We start from the raw sequence: 22051 nt of genomic DNA on the forward strand, positions 1-22051 counted from the left end.
GACTTTTTCCATTGTAATGGCCACTAAATTTGCACAGACCAAGGGCCCAATTCCGATCCCGCTAGGAAAGCCCTCCGTACGACTTGAATCTGGAGGGCCTTCCGAGTGAAACGTGCTCTTGGAGTTCGAACGAGCGAGTACGATACAGCCAAATTTTTACAGACTTGGTTTGCTCAAACTCCCATAGCAAAAAGGAGTGAATGGGGGAAAGCGTACACCCTGTGGTGGGCACCCCATGGTACCCGCCACACTGTGCATGCCTGGATCGGGGGGACCCATGGGCACAACCCGGTGACAGATTTGGAGGGCCTCGGGTGAGGGAGGCCTTCTACGGCCCCCCGAAATATGATTCTAACAGCCGTTTCATCTCACTGAGACCAAGGCGAATTGGCTGTCCGAATCGTGCATTGTACTCGCTCGGTCCGAATTTGGCTCCTTTGCGCGGCACGAGTCGGCTGTGCGCGAGTTGTACGGACAGGTTTGGGTCCCGGAAACGATTCAGTCGACGCGATCTTTGCATCATACTTGATCGCTCGGACCTGTGTATCGTTCGGACCTGTGTATGATTCGGTCGGAAACAAGGGCTACGAATCGGACCTGGGACAGCCAAAGCGATTCAGAGGCCTTCCGAACGACATCGGGCCCATACAGTTTTATGGTCCGATTCCGATCTCGCTAGGAAAGCCCTCCATATGACCCTGAACCGGAGAGCTTTCCGAGCGAAACGTGCTCCGGGAATCCAAACGAGCAAATTCAATGCAGCCATATACTTATGGACTCAGTTCGCTAGGACCACGATGTTAACAAGCAAATATGATTCTAATCAGAAAATAGCTCCAACAAATCCTCAATGTGATGGTTACAATCACCAATATTCCACTATTACATTCATAATAGAGTCTACAACAGTTTCAGTCTCTTGCGTTTCAATTCTTCCAATGCCTTGATGTGATCATAGGTTCATGCTTTGATATCTTCCATTTCATAAAGATCATGTTTCCTCTTATTTATTGACGATGCTGGCACTTTCTTCTTACACCCACATATTAGTCCCATTTTTTATAAAAATTGCCTCAAATATTTTAAGCAAAAGAATGAAACCAATTACACAAATCATCACAATTAATGGTATTAATATTGCATGCAACATACTCTATTCTACACTGTCTAAATTCTCACCAACCTTTCCAAATCGCTTTCTAATCTCACTAAACTAGGAGCCGGCTTATTACCACAAGCTAAACTCCTCAAGATCTTTTGCCTCACTAGAAATATTAGTTATGACGGTTATATAAACAATGATAATCTTACTGTTATCAGAAATGATGGTACAGCACTGTTGTACCTTCAACACACAGCAGATAAAAGCAGGCCTTTGCCTGCACCAGGGACAAGAGGTGAACACGTTCCGAAGAGTCTACAGCATACGCTTGAGATTTTTGCCGGTAGGGTAAAAGACATTAACTGAATTGCACATTTGACCTCTGAGAGTATTTGAGGTAATAGGAACCTACACCTGATCTATGCCAATGTGCGTAGTGTCTTAGGGATTGTAGTCATAGGGTTGATCATCTGTGTATGGCACTATAGATATCTCATAGCATGAACTCTTTTTGGGGGGGGGTTGGGTTTCTTATTCCATGGTCATTAGAATAACCATGTTACAATTATTTCCTTAAACTTTAAATAATGTTCATTTATTTTATTGATTAAAATATATTTATACCAATCCACTTTATATTAACCATGTTTTTAAATTAATTAAAAAATATATATTAATTGCTTTCGATTAGTGTAAATTCAATGTCTTATCTTGCAGTGGTTTTGAACAATAAAAGTATGACGAAGACAGTCATGGGATCCTGACCCTTCTGGGAAAAGAAGGCACCAGGAGAGGGGGGATGTAGCTCTTCACTGTTATGGTTTAAATCTTGTATTAGTATTTTTGCGACAGGGTCCAATAATCATCCCACCTACATCCACTGACTAGTGGGGAGGCAGTGAAAGAGTAATAACCTGGGAAGGCAACCAAGAGGGATCAGGAGGAATAGGCGCAGGGCAGGGTCAGATTGGGAAGGCGGACTGTCGGGCACTGGCCGATGGGCCGGTCCCTAAGTGTCACCTGCGGGCCGTTTTATTTAAGCCCTGTGTTACCTGGCCCACATAGGCTTGAAATCTTTGGCAGCCCCCCAGCTAGGCAGCTGTATTTTAAGGCAGGATATCAGGGCGGGGACTTGTGTCACTAGGTCTGCCGTCGCAGACTTCAGCTTAGCCTGGGGGGCTGCACAGACACCAAAAGCAGTGTTCCTTCTCCCGTGCTGTGGTGTCAACAGAGGCTGGGCGGGAAGAGTAAAGCAGCCTTGCTGAGAGGTTCAGTGTCAGGTGATATCCGATGGCCCATTTACACCTCAGCCCCCATTGCCCCCCACCTCCGAGGCTGGCCAAGAAGCTTTGTTCTTTGCTTCCTTCCACCTCTCCAAGGCTATAGCCTGCAGCTATAGTGAGCTGGGGAGGACGTGAGTGGGAAGCGGCCAGCGGGCTCCCTGGGGCCCAGTTATTCCTCTGGCTGTAGGGTCATTTTCACCTCCTCGCCTTGGGTTCGACCCAGCCCAAAATCACTGTCTTTCCCGTGGTCCCTCCCCCACTGGGTCATCACATCACAGTTAGGCATTGGTGGATAGGGAGGGAGAGAGTATTCAGGGGCTTTGCTGGGGGCCAGGTCTTGTCATCTCAGCCCCAGTGCCTTTCTGCGCCGAGTGTAAGGTGGTGTGTGTGGGGGGCTGTTTGCATAGGCCTACCTGTGAGGCTACCACGACGAGTGCTGCCAACTTTGGAACTATGTTGGAATCCCGGCTGTAGCTCAACATCATGTGATTCTGGGCAAATCACTTCTTGATCTGAGGCTGAAAAATAAAAAAACGAATTTGATCTCTTCTAACGCACCTGGTGCTCATTGAAATAGATCCAATGCCCATGCGACCAGTTCACACTACATAAAACTACCCATTTTTTTTATAACCGCCCATTGTTCATGTTTTAAAATGTTGCAAACGCAGAGCATGATAATTAAAGACTAATCTTTATATATAAAACCTTATTCTTTTTTAACATGGGTTTTCAGCATGTTAATTTGATGATCCATCACGGTTCATTAAGGCAGCTTTAGAATTCAATATAGAGTGCTTTTGCCTTACGTTTACTGTTTAAAATACATATTGATTAGGGAGGAAAAAAACTGATTCTGGTGATTTTTGTACAGTCTAGGATATTAAAATACCCTTCAGATCAGGTGTTGTGATCCTTGGGCCATTATATTTCACCTTGCCCGCCTGACCAAAACTGAGTGCTCCTAGTTTTACGGCTCGCCTGCTGATGCGCTTGCGCATAGCTGGCGAAGCTCTATAGTGGCTTATCCAGAGTTTAACCCCTGGCGATTCCATGCAGTGCATGTGCGCTTTTTAGGTCATTGCGCAAGCGCAAGCCCTAACAAGCACGTGCACAATGCCACTAGCCGCCTGCCTGCCTGCCTGCCTCGCATTACCACATCAAAGGCAGCCCAGCCTCCCTCCCACAAGCTTCTCAGCGTGTGCTCTGCATTTCTCCTCCCAGCGCATTTCTCATCCCCTAATTATTCACGGCCGGCCGTACTTTCAGTTTCGCAGCCGCCAGGCCGTGTCTCCTTTTATGCTCTCTGATACTTGTTTTTTTTTAACTTGTTATTAAATTCCAGTCAGAGCCTGTAAACACTTTGCGGAAGAAATAATAACATTACTTGGATAATCTGATATAAACAAAGTAAAAAAAAAGAACAGAAATAGCTCTGAGTTAAAAAAAGAACAGGTTTGATTTATTCCAGTCTGTGAGAAAGAAATCCTGTCCTCTTGATACTGAAAAATCTCTGATCAAGGGCTCAGCCGAACAAAAATGAATCCATGATTTGCGGAAAATAATGCCTTTTGTTGAGGTTTCATTCAGTAATTCATGTTGCTTTGAATCGTCTTGAATGTGTCAAACAGGAAGTGCGTTGTACTTCGCGCACGTGAGCCTGGTTTGCCCTTACCGTGGCGTGTGCTGGAAAGCTTGTGCAGCTGCGATTCGATTCAGTTCTATAGGAAGCGTTACGTGCTGGTTTCCTTTTTTGTCTTTTTGAAGTATTGTGTCTGCATTGTTTCAGAGTCCGTTTTTGTGGCTGTGGAGCATTTGTGTTTGTGCATTTGGGAACTCTGTTTGTGGGTGTGATGGTTTCTTGCTAATCATGCTGGAGTGCTAAAGATCATATTTTTTAATACGTGGATGGGCGTTTTGTTTTTAATATATGCAATCAGGGCAGTTGGTTTCCAAATTGTCGCTTTAGTTTTGATGCGCCTTGGATGTCTTTGTGTGAACTTCACATGTCCCCTGACTTTCAGATTTTTTCCTCAATAGCTACAGAAATTGCAAATTGTTTTCGACCAAGACCCTTTTGCCAACTGCTTGATTGCTCTCAACATGATAAAATGTCTTGCTCAATCACACCCTGTTGTTGTCAGGATTTTAAGAGGAAAAACGAGGTTCTTTGATGACTTCCCATCTCTATGTTGAAGTACAGGGACATTTCTCCTCTGCAGCCGCGCAACTGGGTTCAGTCACCATTTTCGTACTCTAACATTTATAGTGCGGACACTTATACAGCCCAGGATGGTGGTAATGCTTACAAGACTCCACACCGACACCCCTTAAAGGCACCTTACGTGCTGCAACATGTCTCATCTGGGGACTAGGGCAGAAACCCCCCCCCCCTATACTGATGGAACTACATGAACTCGCCTTGCCAGCCCACACAATATTCAAAACCAGCTGCATCATTTATAAAATCATTATGACTATCACCCGTTAACTCGTGGAAAAGCTCACCATCTCCGTGGCTCTCGGTACACCCGTAGCCAGGCCACTATACCTCTCTCCCTTTCCCTCACTTCCCTCTCACTCTCTCCCTCTCTCCTCTCTCCCCCTCTCTCTCCTCTCTTTACCTTCCCCCTGCTCTCCTTTTTCTCCCTCTCCCCATCTCCCGCTCTGCCTGCTCTCCTCTCTCTCTCCCTCCCCTCTCTCTCCCCTCCGTCCTTCGCTCTCGTCCTCCCCCTCTCTTCTTACCCTCCCTCTCTCCCTTTCCCTCACTTCCCTCTCCCCCTCTCCCTTTCCCTCTCCTCTCTCCCCGTCTCCGTCTCTCCCTCCTCTCTCCCCCTCTCTCTCTCCTCTCTCCCCCTCTCTCTCCTCTCTCCCTCTTTGCCCTCTGCTTTTTCTCCCTCTCCCCATCTCCCACTCAGCACCACCACAGCACCACTCAGCACCACCACAGCATCACTCAGCACCACAACAGCATCACTCAGCACCACCACAGCACCACTCAGCACCACCACAGCACCACTCAGCACCACCACAGCACCACTCAGCACCACCACAGCATCACTCAGCACCACCACAGCATCACTCAGCACCACTCACCATCACCACATCATCACTCAGCATCACCCCAGTACCACTCAGCATCACATCATCACTCAGCGCTACCCCAGCATCAGTCAGCACCACCACATTATCACTCAGCACCACCACATTATCACTCAGCACCACCACATTATCACTCAGCACCACCACATTATCACTCAGCACCACCACATTATCACTCAGCGCCACCCCAGCATCACTCAGTGCCACCGGGCATCACTCAGTGCCACCCCAGCATCACTCAGTGCCACCACAGCATCACTCAGTGCCACCCCAGCATCACTCAGTGCCACCCCAGCATCACTCAGTGCCACCCCAGCATCACTCAGTGCCACCCCAGCATCACTCAGCGCAACCACAGCATCACTCAGCGCAACCAGTGGAGAAGTGTGGCTCAATGGTTAGAGCAGCAGACCCTGATGCAGAGGTTTAGCCCGGACCAGGGTTCAATTCCCTGCCTCGGCGGGTCTTGGGCTCAAAATTCCACGGACCTGATAATTCTCGTCTCGGTGCCTATTCCAATCATGGAGTCCCACTCTGCAACTCTGGGCAATAGCTTGCTTAATCTCCACAACGGCCCCCACAACGCTAAGGATGCCTGGCCTCCACCTTGGGGTGCCCAGGAGTGGACGCCTCACAGGGAAAGCCAGAATGGGTTCCACAGCGGTATTCGTAGAAGCGCCTTGAGACCCTTGCGGGTGAGTAGTGCGCTATACAAGTATCAATTTACATTTATCAATTTACATTTAACCACCGCATCACTCAACGCAACCACAGCATCACTCAGCACCAGCACAGCATCACTGGTTCAAATATGTTCTTTCAATGTTTCAAGCTGTTTTCAAGCTTTCACGCTTTATTACAAATGACTAAGAAAATATTAATATTTCACTTCTGTTCTTGGATTTTCGTCACAATAAAAAACACTGAACATAATCTTCACAAAAGTTATTTACAAAAATGTAAGCTATTGTCATTACAAATTAAATAAATTATTTAAGTATTAATTATTTAAAAAAATTAAAAGCATTGTTATTTGTAATATCAATACATCTAAGTCACGTAAATACAAAACATGTTGCATTACAAATGCTATAGGTGTCACATTTGCGAAAGTTATAACTTGCCATTGTAAATGACAAAGCTATTAATTTAACTATTTGAAAAAATAACACAAATAAAAAAAAACATTTATAAGACCAATATCTCAAACTTTCCTAATGCGGGCCCTATTGCATTTCCAATGCTTGTTATCCATGCTACTGGCTCTATAAGCTATAAAATGTTACAATTACCGATCATTCCTATATAAATATGCCCAATGAGACTAATTAATTGGCGTTTAATGAAAAGGCACGATCCGGAAATGTGGGCAACTTTTTTTAGGAATGCCTGGGCCTAATTGTGATACCAATCCGACCCTCGTGCAGGGGGGATATGGGGAGAGGTTTTGAGTATATCGACAACCTGAGAGAAATGATTCACAACATGTAAAATGAAAAAGAAGGGTGGGTGAGAAGCACAGTAGAGCGTATGCCGTTCCTGGTGGATATGTGGTTGGGTGAGTCAAGCAGAGGACACGCGGGTACGTCGGGCAAAGGGGTTCTCTAAATTTGCTTGAAAAGTACTGTGTACGTGGTCTTCATACCTCATCAAATTGTGGTAGTGTATGGGTGATTACTACCGTCAATTTCTCAATCCATGCCCAATAGCCCCCACAGTTTATGCAGCCAGTCCAGTCTCGTCGGGATTGCTTCTAAGCCTCTTCGAAAAAGTAAAAGTTGCTTGGTAGCACCAGGTGCTAACGCAATGGTGCTCCCATTCACCAATTTTAAGGGGAGTGTCAGAGGGTTCTGGAGGCCCAACAAGATGTAGCTGGGAAATCTAGGGAGGTCAGTGTCATACATTTCATCCACAGCTGCTAACACCTCTGTCCAAAAGGGATTGATTTTGGGGCAGTGCCACAGAATGTGCTTAAGGGTGTCAGTCTGTCTGCAGCACCGCCAACAAGTACTGTCTCCGCCCACCTTCCACTGGGCGACCCTTGCTGGTGCACAGGACCAACAGTGTGGAATTTTGTGAAACAGTTCTTTGCCGGAGGTACTTTTAGTAGTGTAGGATGTTACACCATTCTTTAGTGGTGAACATGTGCTCACATTCTTCCTCCCATCGACGCTGTGCTGCAGTTTTCGAGGGATTCTGTGGGTCACTGAGGAATGCATATATATTTGAGAGAAATCGCTTATTTGAAGAGTGGGTAAGAAGCCATCTTTCAAAAGGTGTAAGGGGCCCACTGGCGTGGGAACACACTGGAAATTGAGAGACCCAGTGGTGCATGGCTGTAAACTGCCAGTGCGCAGTGGAAGGGAGACCACAGGCAGACTGAATCTGGGTAAATTCCATAAGGCCGCCTATATCAAAAAAGTCACCCACCCTCTTGCAATTAATATCCTGCTACCGAGGGAAAGTAGTCATGGAGTGCGAGTTCCCTATAATTGGTGGCTAGGGTGAAATTCAAGTAGACAATTTCCAGGGTGCTTGCACTCTGTCCCAGACTCCCATTGAAGCCCGGAGACCTGGTAAGACTTAACCCCCCCACCCCCCCTCCGGTCGGTGTTGTTTCGGGAGCCATGAAACTTCCAAACATACCCGAAACTACTTGATCTATAAAGCACTAATGTTTTTCAGTGCAAGGCCTGGCCCACTCTACCATGTAGTGCAGCTGTGCTGCTTGACAAAAGCATCATGAATTGGGAATACCCTGTCCACCCTCCAACTGTGACAGGTACAGCTGCTTCCGGGCCATGCATGTCTTCTTCCTATCCCAAAAGAAGTTGTCAATAAGACATTTCACTTCTTGATTACTTTTTGGGGAGGTTGAAGTGGCAGGGTTTGTATGATGTAAAGAATTTTCGGCAACAGCGTCATTTTAGCGCCTGCTAAGCGCACCAGCCAGGAAAGACCATAACCTTTCCATTTAAGTAGGTCAGAATGCGAGGATACCAAAATTTGCAGCATAATTGTGGTCAACAGTGCACCCAGACGTGGAGTGAATCTGTAAGCCCAAGTACCCTACTCCTTGTGAGGACCAGACAAACTGGATGCTATGCTGAAGTTGGGCTTCATCACTCTTTGGGATAGTCAGATTTAGTGCAGATGATTTCTGTACATTTGTTTAAAATCCAGAGGCTAACCTGAAAGCCGCTCTCTCTCCCATCACAGGGAGCAGAGAGGTCCGTGGGTTCGACAGGATCAGTAAAACATTGTCAGTGTACAAAGTTGCCTTGTGGTCATTGCCTCCCATAAATATGCCCGTAAGGTCCTGATTGTTACATATCCGTTCAGCAAAGAGCTCAATATAAACAGTGAATAGTAAAGGAGACAAGGGCAGCCCTGTTGGGTGCCCCTAGAAATACTGAATTGCCAAGATATGTGCCCGTTAACTCTCGTCCTCGCTTTTGGGGAGGCATAACTACACTGAATCCATCAACACAACCGTGGACCAAGGCCAAATCGAGTCAAAATTGAGCGGTGATATGGCTATTGAACTCAATCAAAGGGCTTCTCTCCATCTATAAATAGAAAGAGGGCCGAGATACAGGAGCACTGCATATTGTTTAACAAATGGTTAGTGGTGTCGCTACACCCTCTCTCAGGAATGAAACCAGTATGATCAGGATCCGCTAAGTCTTGCATATAAGGAGCAAGATGCGCAAGAATGCCAGTAAAAATCTTGGCGTCTACATTAAGTAATGAAATAGGACAGTAGGAGGAACAGTGTACAGGGTCTTTCTTGGTCTTATGGATTACCGTGTTCACAGCAAGTTGTTCTCCTTCGGCATAGGAGGTTTATATACAAACATCCCTCAAGATGAGGCACTAGTGGTAATGACTATGGTACTGGAGAAAAGAGTGAGACCTCACCAGGTATCTACATATTTTTTAGTAGCTTAACCCGGATATGTCTAAAAAATTAATTTTTTGCCTTTAAGGAAGATCTGTTTTTGCAAGTTAAGGGCGTGGCTATGTGCTGTTGTTTCGCCCCCTGAAATAGCGAACCTTGTGATGGACTGCTTCAAGATGAAATATATTTTTCAAGAGATGGCTCCCTTCAAAGCGCACATCATTAAATGGGTGTGCTTTATTGATGATATCATTATGATATGGAAGGGAAACCAAGATGAGTTGGAACAGTTCCATATGTGGCTTAATTCCTGCACCCAAGACTTGAGATTCACTAAAACATTTAGCAATAATAACATCAATTTTTTTAGATGTTTGGATAATGATGAATGAAGGAAAACTTGGTCAGCTTATACACTAAGCAAACTGATTGGAACACCTTATTGGAATAGACATCAGGACACCCTAGAAACCTCGAGGAGAATTTACCATACGGCCAGTTCTTGAGAGTGCGTCGAAACTGTTCATACAAAAAAGATTATTTCAATAATGCAGAAATGTTGCAAGACAAACTATGCAAGAGGGGTTATCCAAAGAAGTTGGTTATAGGGGCACTAAAAAGGGCTTGGTTCACTCCACGTGAACATCTCCTTACACCGAAAATAAAAGAAGACTCTGAACATTTGACCTGTGTGCTCACCTTTAATCCAAAAGCGAATATGGTGAAACAAATCATTGCCCGTAATTGGCGGTTGGTAGAACACTTGAACATTCCGAAACCTATGTTCGCATTTAGAGGTGGCAAAAACTTAAGGCAATGTCTTGTGAGAGCTGCACGTTGTTCACCAGCTAAAAAGGATCTGAGAAGCCTATTGGGCCTTTCTTCAGTAATAGTACATTACAGATGTAACAACTGTTCTGTATGCCCACAGACCTGCGACTCAAAGTCTGACAGAGAGTCCGCCTCCCACCATTCAAGTCAAAGGTCTCTGAAGTCATCTGCGGCGTGCCACAAGGATCGTCACTCAGCCCCACCCTCTTCAACGTATACATGAGCCCCCGTGCGGCCATCGCTCACCAACACAATCTCAACATCATCTCCTACGCGGATGACACTCAACTGATCCTATCACTCACCAAAGACCCTAACACCGCCAAAACCAACTTACACGAAGGAATGAAAGAAGTAGCCGAGTGGATGAAGCACAGCCGTCTGAAACTGAACTCAGACAAAACAGAAGTCCTCATCTTAGGCACCTCCCCCTCCGCCTGGGATGACTCTTGGTGGCCAGAAGCCCTTGGAAAAGCCCCCATCCCGACGGACCACGCACGGAACCTGGGCAACATCCTGGACTCCTCACTCTCGATGACCAGACAAGTCAACGACGTTTCATCATCTTGCTTCAACATTCTTCGCATGCTCAAAAAAACATTTCGCTGGATCCCCACCGAAACTAGAAAAACGGTCACCCACGCACTGGTCACGAGCCGCCTGGACTATGGAAACACACTATACGCCGGTACCACCGCAAAACTCCAGAAAAAACTCCAACGCATCCAGAACGCTTCAGCCAGACTCATACTAGACATCCCACGTAAAGAACACATCTCTGGTCACCTGAAAAACCTCCACTGGCTTCCCGTAAATAAGAGGATTACTTTCCGCCTCCTAACCCACGCACACAAAGCACTTTACGAACTTGGGCCCGAATGCCTCAACACACGATTGTCCTTCTACACCCCCTCCCGTCAGTTGCGATCCTCCAACCAAGCCCTTGCCACAGTACCTCGCATCAACAAAACCACCATGGGAGGTAGATCCTTCTCCTACCTCGCAGCTAAAACCTGGAACTCACTTCCCACTCACCTTCGCCTTACCCAGAACCACCTAGCATTCAGAAAGCAACTTAAAACTTGGATATTCGACAAGTAACCCCCCACCCTCTCTCCAGCGCCTTGAGACCCTATGGGTATGTAGCGCGCTATATAAATCTATTGACTTGACTTGACTTGACTAACTGCAACACCATAAATGTGGTGTATTCTGTAATATGCCCCTGCGGTAAAGCATACATTGGCCAGACAACACAGGCGATTAAAATGAGAATAATGCAACATAAGTCGCCCATACGTTGTAAAATACAGGGAGCCCTATTAGTCCAGCATTTTGAACAACACAGGCAGTGAAAATGACCTATGTGGTCAGTATTTTTAGTTGTGAAATCTGTTAACAAAACAATGCTTCATATGGGCCGGAATGGCCGCCACCCTCTCCCAACACCAATTCCCCACGGGAGGAGACAGACACAAGTTTGAGCTTTTGGAAGGCGGGGGGAGTTACCCCCCCGGCCGTATTTATTAAAATATGAAACAAAAATTTTAAACTTTAAATAAAACGTTTCATGATTATCTACAATTTTATTTCCATTACATTCTGATGAAGACAAGTTCTTTGGCTAACCTTAACAGATCTATAATACAAAGGTTTCCTAGCCGAGTCTAACATCCTGAAAATGCATAACAATCAAAAATAAAATTGTACATCCTAGCATTAAGGGCCAACGGCAAGGTCTTAACCGGTGTCAGATCCCTACTACCAAATTCCCGCCCTCACGGTGTGAGTGGCGTATGCGCAGAGGACTTTACCCTCGTTGCCAACTGTAACTTCCCTTGTTGTGGGGGCCCCCTTTCACTCGACGCCATCTTAAAGGTCGTCCGAGTTCTCGTGCGAGGTATCCGTAAGAAGGACAGCGTGGACTCCCCCCCTTCCCCACACTCTCTTCCGCCGGAGCGGATATCCGACCCCCGGGAAATTCGTAGGAGGGGCATATAGCCGCCTCCCCCCCGGGAGGGGCCTATGGTCGTCTCCCCCTAGGCGACCCATTCGTAGTGGGTGCCGCCTCCCCGTGGGAGGGGCCAATGGCCGTCGCCCCCTAGGCGACCCATTCGTAGTGGGTGCCACCTCCCCGTGTGAGGGGCCAATGGCCGCCTCCCCCTGGGCGCTCCCATCCATACTGGGTGGCGCCCCCCCTAGGGACCTTGAAATCACTGCTCACCGATCATGACCTTACCGCCACAGGCCGGATAGTTGACCGACTATCCGGCCCCCCACACCTCCTAAAGGTCATGTCTCCTTAATCCCACTAGCCATGCTATGAAGTCTCCTCTGAGTAAATCATTCCCAGCCCTGGACAGGTGAACCCCATCATTCAAGTAACAGTGATCGCCCTGAATACACCCATGGGGAATGCTTTGCAAATGCGCGGAGCGAAACAATTTCCCAATTTTGTTGTTGACCCTCTTTACCGAGTGGTTCAACGCCGTTACAGAGAAACCCCCCCGCCAGACTCTCCTGGGGATCATGTGGGACCAGGCAATTGTGCACCCCGGGAGCCTCCTAGCCAACCAGCTGACTGCCGACAATATGTGTTCAACTAACACCCGTCTTCCCAAGTCATTGCCCCCCAGGTGCACTATGAGTACAGATGGCGGTGACCTTTGCCGCCCTAAGAGTCCCTCCACAAACGTTTGAAATTGGTCAAAACAAAGGCCTCCCTTCCCATGGAAGGTTACTTTGAACCCGTATTCCCCAGATGCGTGAGTCGCGTCACCTGCCATGAATACGTCCCCGGCGCGCCTCACGTATGAGTGGCCCACGACCCATACCACTCGATCTCCAGTTGGTGATCCTTGACCGTTGGTCCTCTGGTGTTGAGTCGATCCCCAATTCCGCCCTGCGTCACAGGCTTGCGAAACTGTAATCCAAACAAAATGACAACAAGCGTGAGTGCATTTCATCAGTCTTTTACAACATGTGCAGTCACACATACCTCTTGAAACAGTTCGAGGACCAACGGCCTAGCTGTTTCACTTGTTCCGCACCCAGACCCCGAGCCGTAGCCTCAGTAGCGGCCCCTATTCTGAATGAGTGGGTCCCAAAATCGGGCGGGTTCAAGCCCGCCGCAGCAATCGTAATTGCCAGCACCCTCTGAAACTAAGCAGGCTCCCCCCCCCCCCATGTCGCCGGCCTCTGTGCCAGGTAGTCCTCCAAATACCTTATGGGACAACTGGGGCTCCCTCGGGCGCGCTGCAAAACAACACTACTCCCCAAAGCTTCCTGGTCTGTCTTGGACCTGGCTATCGAGATTAACATAGAATCACCCCGTATTTGGACACGATCCCTGCATAACCCTCCCTCCACATCCTTCTTGTTTCTTGCTACGAGTTCACTCACCCGCATGGCCCCATGGAATGCCAATGCGAAAGCCGCTCGGAACAGAACTACCTCGGAAGGGGAGGAGCATGTCTCATCAAGTTTTGCTAGTAGCAAAGGCAATCTTTCTAAACCAATCGGGTGCCTTGTATCTTGTCTGCGACCTTCCAGGCGCTGCCAACCGCGGAGCGCCTTTCTGACTAGGAAGGAACCCGTCGGGTCCCGTATGCCGTGGAGCTGTGCCATGAATGATATGGCCGCCCTATGTCTGTTGGCAGTTGCGGCTGATCGGCCTTCCTTATGAAGCGCCACTAAGAACCCTAGGAAGGATTCCTCCTGCCCCCAGCTATGTCTCCCTACCGGCCCTAAAAAGGCGCAGTATGAACAAAACGCTCCCTCATAAGCTTTCCTCGTCCTGGGCGCTAAGCTGGCTGCCACGAGGTCCTGTAATCCGAGGCACCGATCTGCCATAGTGCTTCGGGGAACGGTGCCGCCACTAGATCCGCTGTGGGTAGATAACCCCTGAAAGCCTGCATGTGTGAACGAGAGAGTGCATCAGCTGCATTATTCAGTACACCCGGCACATGTTTTGCCCTGAATTGTACATTCAATCTCATGCATCGCAATACAATTTCTTTCAACAGTCTCAAGATCCACTTGCAGCGTGCTGCCTGGTGATTAATGCACTCGACCACCGTCATGTTGTCTGACCAAAACACTACTGAGCGGTCCCTAAAGTCTTCCGGCCATGCCAACAGAGCCACCCAAATGGGAAATAGCTCCAAGAACCCAATGTTACCTGTTAGGCCACTGGAGTGCCACCACGTTGGCCATACTTGCGCCGACCATCGGTTACCAAAGATTGCCCCAAATCCCACACTCCCAGCTGAGTCGGTCCACAAACCCAGTTCGTCAGACGATGCTGGGGGTTTGTTCCACGCCACCCGACCGTTGAAGTCCGACAGGAATGCCAACCAAATGCGCATGTCCTGGCGAACCTCTGCCGACAGTCTCGTGCGGTGGTGTCCCTCCTTGAGGCCTACCATAGCTTTTGCAATGGAACGTGAGAAGGGGCGAGCCATCGGTATCACTTTTAAGGCAAAGTTACGCTGTCCCACTGTTTGTTGTAACTGGTGCTGGGTCACCTTCTCCTTACCAAGGCATTGTATTAAGGAAGCCCTGAAATTGGCCACCTTCTCCATTGGCAGACGGAAGCATCCCTCCACGGAATCGAGCTCAATTCCCAGAAACTCCAGTGAGGTAGATGGCCCCACTGTCTTACCTGGTGCCAATGGGACCCCAAACTCCCGCATGAGAGTGCAGAAGTCCTGCAGTGTTTGTGCACATTCCGTAGTGTCTGCTGGACCTAAGAAAAGGAAGTCGTCTAAATAGTGCATCACCTGTCTATGCCCAGTGGCCTCGGTGAACGCCCATTCCAAAAAGGGGCTGAACATTTCAAAATAGGCACATGAAATTGAGCAACCCATGGGCATGCATTTATCCATGTAATACTTCCCTTGGAACGTGAATCCCAGCAAGCGCTGGACCCGAGGGTGTACCGGGAGCAACCTGAAAGCTGATTCGATGTCTGATTTCGCCATCAAAGCACCGGGGCCCAGGCGATTCAGTAGATCGACGGCATCGTCGAACGATGCGTATCGAACTGAACATACATCAGGGTCAATAGCTTCATTCACCGAGGCCCCCTTCGGGGCCGACAGATTGTGAATGAGTCTATACTCCCCCGGGTCCTTCTTCGGAACCACTCCTAGAGGTGAACACACAAAATCCGCCACTGGCGGGCAGGCAAAAGGCCCTGCTACCCGTCCCAAGCTGACCTCTTTGGTAATTTTCTTGGCGGCCACCGCCGGGTTATGCTGAACAGATAGTTGATTCTTACAGAAGGGGCTCCCCCGAAAATTCCCCGCCGGGATGTTGAAGCCATACAGAAAGCCATTCCTCAAAATCCCAGCGGATACATGATCAGGGTATTTGTTCAGCCAGGGAGTCAAAGCTAAGATATTGATGGGCGAAGATGATTGCTTCCCAGGCACCACATCAATCCTTCTTGGATCCCCCCTTTCCTCCCGAACTACCGGACCTGGATCTACAGCTAATTTCTGGGTGTGAGGAGTTCCCACAGCCCGAACAAGCATGCCGGAACCTACATGTTCCCTGAGGCCTGTTACAGTTACCTTTGTTGAAACCCCAACAAACCCCACGCTTGCCCCCACTCCCGCCGGTCTTGGGCTGTGATTCCCCACCGGCGCTCGCACGAAAGGGCTGTGCCGGTCTCTGTTGGACTGTCCCAGACCCGCTCCAGCCTTGCGGCGACGTACCCGCCGGTCCAGGCAAGAGCTGCTTATGCCATGACACCGTGTCAAGACAATCCCACGTTAAAGCCTCGTTAAAGTCTTTAGCTTTTCGAAAGTTAACGTCATAACCCTTCCATTCATTCCCCCCGTACATTGTATAAAAATTCATGATCCTGTTCTGGTAACATGATAATTCGGGCAACACTTCGGGTTTACGTTCCCCCATTACTGCTGTAAACATAGAAAAGGCCTTGACCCAGTTTGCCATGGTCTCATCGACCCTAAATTCCGCCATCTTGGCCCGCCATACGCTGGGGTGCCATAAATCCTTCTGGGTCTTTGCGTATTCTATCTCACGATGGTCGGTCAACAGTGAAAACATGTTAATATATTTGTCCCCCCATATCATTTCCTTCGTGGCCGCCGGGATGTGCTGAGACAACCTTTCCCGCCTTGAAGGCACTGAACTCTCCCCAACCAATGGCAATGGGCTCTTACCGGGTTCAGTCGCCGTGTCCGCTGTCTTCGCTCGGCCATCCGTTGTGACCCCCGTTGCTACCTGTGGGGGAATATAAGGAACATTCGCCGTCCCGGCTTCCCTTGACTGCCGTAACTGCTCAATTATTATTCTGGCTTCCTCGGCCGGATCCCCTGCAGCCACTGCCCCCCCTGCTTTCTTCTTTAGCCAGGGTAACACTGCCGCTAACTGAAGGGCCAGTTCAGGGGCATCTGATCATCCTCAACTGGCGTTATCACTACGGGGATTGGTAAACCCACGTCCGGACCTGGCACCGGGCTACCCACCGGTGCGACTGGGTTGATTGCGCCCGGGCTCGCTGGGGGCACCTCTGGGGCTGGGCCCTCCCTGGAACCCGCCCTCCTCTTATTCCTCTTCCCCTTACCCTCTTGGGCGACGTCCGGCAAGGCCGGCCCTATAACTTTTTTAGGCCCCGAGAGGTTGTTCTGCGCTGCTATCTGCTTCTTAACATCTGCTAAGCCCCGACCGATCGCATCCACTTTACCCATCTTCCGGTCCATCACTGCTACTCGGTTCACGAGGGTGCGTAGCAACTTCTCCATCTCAGAGCTCTTTCCCGTTTTCTTGCCAGACATATCTTGATTACTTCTCCCAATTCGATCCGCTAGGTACTAGAGCTCCAACACGCCTGGCCCTGAAAGAGAAACAACAAAGATTACAAGTTCTCAAAATTGCCGCTTGTTCCTTCGAGGGCTCACGAGCGACGAGTGGTGCAGCCTTCAGAGCACTGGAACAAGAGGAAGCCTTGTTGGATTCCCGCTCTATTTATCCTTCTGCGGGAGGGCGGGGGCCCGCCTCAGGTACGCCCATCCGTGTGCGGACTTCCGGGCGGGTGTCTAGGACAACCCCTTCTGGGCGGGAAGGGCGTGCTCCGGCTACGCCGCTTTGGGCATACCAGCCGAAACATGCCCTCCGCCCACAACGATTTCCCGGGGGGATCGGGCACCCATCCATACGTTCGGGGAGACCGAGTGGTCTTCCCTTTCCAAATGAGCTTAAATCGCCTTGAAGCTAGGATGATAGAAAGGTATCACACAGCCATGGACGGTCTTAATGAATTTGGGCCTTAATCTGATTTCATACACAGAGAGAGGGAGTATTGTGTATTCACAATAGTTCACTGTTGAGATGATTCAAGACTATGTACCTACTGTTGTACTTGTTTGCTCTGTTTTTAATCATCTTGTGTTATCAACCATAGTGTATTGTATTGTTATGTACAGTTAAGATGTGTTGAATGTGCAAAATGATTATATACTGTATATATATTTTTGTAAATAGTGATTGCTATTTGTTTATAATGTTAGCCTCTTTTTTGTATGAAACATGCTAGGCACTCAGATAACTATTGCATATTCATCCCTCGGGTGTCATTTCTTCATTCAGTTTCCTTTGGCAACCATAGAAATAGCGAGCCACCTGTAAACAGCAGGATATCTTTGAACTCCTTAGGAGATCTGCCAGCTAGGGGTCAGAATACACACAGAGTCCCGTCTGTGCACTCCGGATCAAAATCGTACACTACGACGTCCGTTTAGATTTGGGTGACTTCGCCACATGTCTGCACTTTATTTACCCACATATATAATATATATCATGAGTATTAGTTAAGGGGCATACAGATCACTATAAGTCCGTTAGTTTAAATCTGGGCTTGCGTTTGCACTTGGTTTCCCCATACATATAGTGCAGACCAGGAGTATGAGTAAGGACCACTTTGAGTCTCTTTTTTATTTTTGGCCCCTAGATAGACACAGAGTCCTGCTTCGATATCCATTACGGCCGATGCGCGCATGCAACAAGCTAGGAGCATGTTTATTTAAATGGTAAGATCTGTACGTGCTAGTCTGGCGAACGCTGAATTTTGGAAAGAGGACAATGAGCATTTTTCGGCTCGAGACTTTGCAACTGACCAGTTTATTAGCCTTCAGATGTAACAATATCTTTTTTCATTGGCAGCATGTTTGATTTATTTATTTATTAGACTTAAAGTAAGTTCAGTTTTTTTCGCAGGCAGGCAGTGTAGATATTTGAAATACCAGATAGAAATAGTTTCTACGATAGATTGACCACTTGGTATGAGAGAAGTGCCACATAAATCCATTTTCTGCAGGGTAGGTTACATATACAACTAGAGAGAAGATGTTTATGTAGTTTGGCATACATTTGTCTTGTCATGTTTTTTTAAGGGACGCTTTTGCAAACTCTGGTGCCACTCAGGCGCAGCTCTGGGTTGATATATACATGACCTTCTGAGGAGTTGATAATGTGAGTTTTTAGGAATTTCTAAACTATTCTCTTTTTTTTCGGCTTGTTGGAGTCTGGACAAATCCGTGGGACTTTCCACACCCTATTTTTGCATGCAATACTTGCATGAGTTGTACTATTTAAGTTGGCAGATGGTCCTTGTTTTTAGCAGTTCAGATAAAAACATGCCAAGGCCAGTCTGTTTCTTGTCAACACTTGTTTTTGTCATTTCTTCAGGTGTTGGCCTCATGGTTGCACTATGGTGTAGGAAACTAGAGGTTTCACCAGGATGCTCTGTACACGTAAGAGGTGAGATATTTATATGATTGGAAATATTAATATATATATATATTTGTATGGTTTTAGTATTTTTTCTTTGCCCTCGTCCTGAGGAGGCCGAAAAGATTACAAAGGCTGAAACGTGTCCGCGTCGATGACATTCACTTTGGAGGAGTCCTCGCTAATTTTAAATGAGATAAAAAAAGTTTTTTGTTACACAAGAGAGCTATATAAAGGGCACTTTTTGCCTCTGTGCACACATCTTCAGAATACATCCGAGTGGACCGCCCAAAATAAATGGCCAGACACTAGTTTTAGGGTATTGCCAACATAAAGTTGATTGTATTATTGTTTATGTTGAATATATATTTCTTTATGCACATTTGTATGTCTTTGTACAAATTGATTGGTATTTTATTTGTTTGAAGATCGGTCCCATTACGTACGTGTGCCTTACATTAATTTAGGTAATATATTTCTGTAGGATTAAAAGACTAAAGTGAGGGCAATTGAAAGTTCCCTACACTAAAATAAAAATGTTGTTAAATGTTGTATACTTGTAAAGTAATATATTACTCCTGATCAATGTTCTACACATGATTGAGTTGCATGGTATCCGTGAAGGTACCAGTGGTGCAAAAGGCATTGTATAAACGTGCCTGTATGGGAATTAGCAGTAACCTGAACGTCTTATAGAAGTCTGAGATATAACCATCTTATCTTGCCTAGGGGCCTTGCCTGATTGAAGGCGTTGTATGGCCATGAGGACTTTATTGGGAGTAATGTATTTATCTAAGGTGGAGGCGTCTCCATGAGGGATGCGAGTCAACAGGACCTGAGATAAGTAGTAGTCAATGTTCCCGATGTCTAGTTTTTCAGCTGTATAAAGCGCTGCATAAAACTGTTTGAAAACCCTTGCAATAAGCTCATCCTGACGTTTAGTGGCGCCATCTGAATTCGCAAGTTCTCCCACCCTGTGTTGAACAGCCTGGGACCAAAGGTTGTGGGCCAGAAGGCGCCCGCTTTATTCCCACCAATGTAATATTTCTCTGTTAGGTGCAAAGCAGGGCATGTTCTGCTCTCTCAATGTCCAGAGTTTTAAGTTGTTTGTAAACCAGCATAAGTCTGCGCAGAGCTGTGAATAAGCCAGTGTGCCTAAGGGATTCTTCTAGTTCCTTTATTTTGACCCCCAAGTGAGCTCGGGTGTCACGTCTGTCCTTATTGAGGTGGGCTGCTATGGCTATAAACTGACTCCGTACCACCGTCTTTAGTGTATCCCACAGCAATGCTATAGGTGTATCTGGGGTGTCATTAGTAGCTAAAAAAGACTTGATAGTGGTTGTTATGTCATTGACTGTCTTTGCGTAATTGAGAAGCTTGCCAATAAGGCACCAGGCGTGGGGGGAATCCGTGCCTGGAAGGGTACAACTAAGGACGATTGGGAAATGGTCAAAGAGGGCGGCTAGCCCAATGTCCACTGCCGTTGTTGCACTAGTAATTCGAGGGGTGTAAGAAAGATGTCAATTCTTGCACAATGTCTGGTGCGGCACAGAAAAAAAGGTATAGTCTTGCGTAGTTGAGTGTTTATAAAGCAAAACACACATGGTGATGGACTGAATGTTGCACATTGGCAAAACATTCACCCTCAGTCACAGATCTGGGTTTAATCCATCATTATTTTGCTCACCACGCCACCCCAGTTCAGACATGGCCATGTGCAAATCAGTCTTGACCCTATGCCTCAGGGGAACAATCCAGCCCGAACTGCCAAGCCAGGTCTTCTCTGGGCCGGAATCAAGCATCCTAGGACCGGTTTCTGGCTATCAGCCATCATCAGCCAGAATAGTTGACTTCAGTGGCATAGTGAGCACGGGACCCACGTCTGGTAATACCCTTCCCACATTGGGCGAACAGCAAAACACACAAGGTGATGGACAGAATGTTGCACATTGGCAAAACATTCACCCCCAGACACAGATCCGGATTTAATCCATCGTTATTTTGCTCACCAAACCACCCCAGGTGAGACATGGCCATATGCAAATTAGTCTGGACCCTGTGCCTCATGGGAACAGTCCAGCCCGAACTGCCAAGCCATGTCTTCTCTGGGCCGGAATCAAGCATCCTAGGACCGGTTTCTGGCTATCAGCCATCATCAGCCAGGATAGCTTGACTCCAGTGGCGTAGTGAGTATGGGACCCACGGCTGGGCATACCCTTCCCACATAGGGCGAACGGCAAAACACACAAGGTGATGGACGGAATATTGTACATTAGCAAAACATTTTTATGAAGCCACATGTCCACCAATCCTATATCAGCCAACCACTGCTTGCACGCCACAGTAATGGGCCTAGTCAGTCGTACCTTCTGGATGGATCTATCCAACTGTGCATCAATTACTATGTTAAAGTCTTCCCCTTATAATAGCGTCTGAGGTGGCAAGAATGCAGCCTATTGAATCTTTAATAAAAAATTCTTGATGTTTGTTTGAGGCATATAAGCTTGCCAATGTGAAGGTGTGTCACTTCAGTTCTACTTGAAGCACTAAAAGCCTCCCTAGCAATTCAGTATGTGTGTGTCAACTTTCCTCAGAAATGAGTAGCCAGGAGAATCCCCACCCCCGTCCTCTTCCCAGGACCCGATGATAAGTACTGGTGGTCAAACCACCAGGAGCGTAAATGTTTGCAGTCAGCTTTAAGCAGGTGGTTTCCCTGGATAAGGCAAATATCACAATTAGCATCGCTAAGAAAGGAAAGGAGTGCAAGGAATTTCACTGGAGGATCGAGTCCCCGGACATTTAAGTTAAGTATTGTAATCATAGATACACAAGTGGAGATGAAGCTGCGCAAGTAGGGAAGGCCCGAAACCCTACGTGTACCCCCTGCAGATGTGTCTGTAGTGTATGGATAAAAGTGTAGGTCGTCAGGTGTGGGGAGGAGAAAAACAAGAAACAGCTTAACAGATGAGTTTCCCGCCGGGGAACATAACCAGAAACGTGGGTATCCAGGTCGTCGGCAGCAGTTCACATCGATTCTCCTGTGCGAAGTCATCAGGGAGCTTCGTCGCCAAT

The sequence above is a fragment of the Lissotriton vulgaris genome, chromosome 3_1, assembly GCF_964263255.1.
Source record: "Lissotriton vulgaris chromosome 3_1, aLisVul1.2, whole genome shotgun sequence".
Classification (NCBI taxonomy): Eukaryota; Metazoa; Chordata; class Amphibia; order Caudata; family Salamandridae; genus Lissotriton; species Lissotriton vulgaris.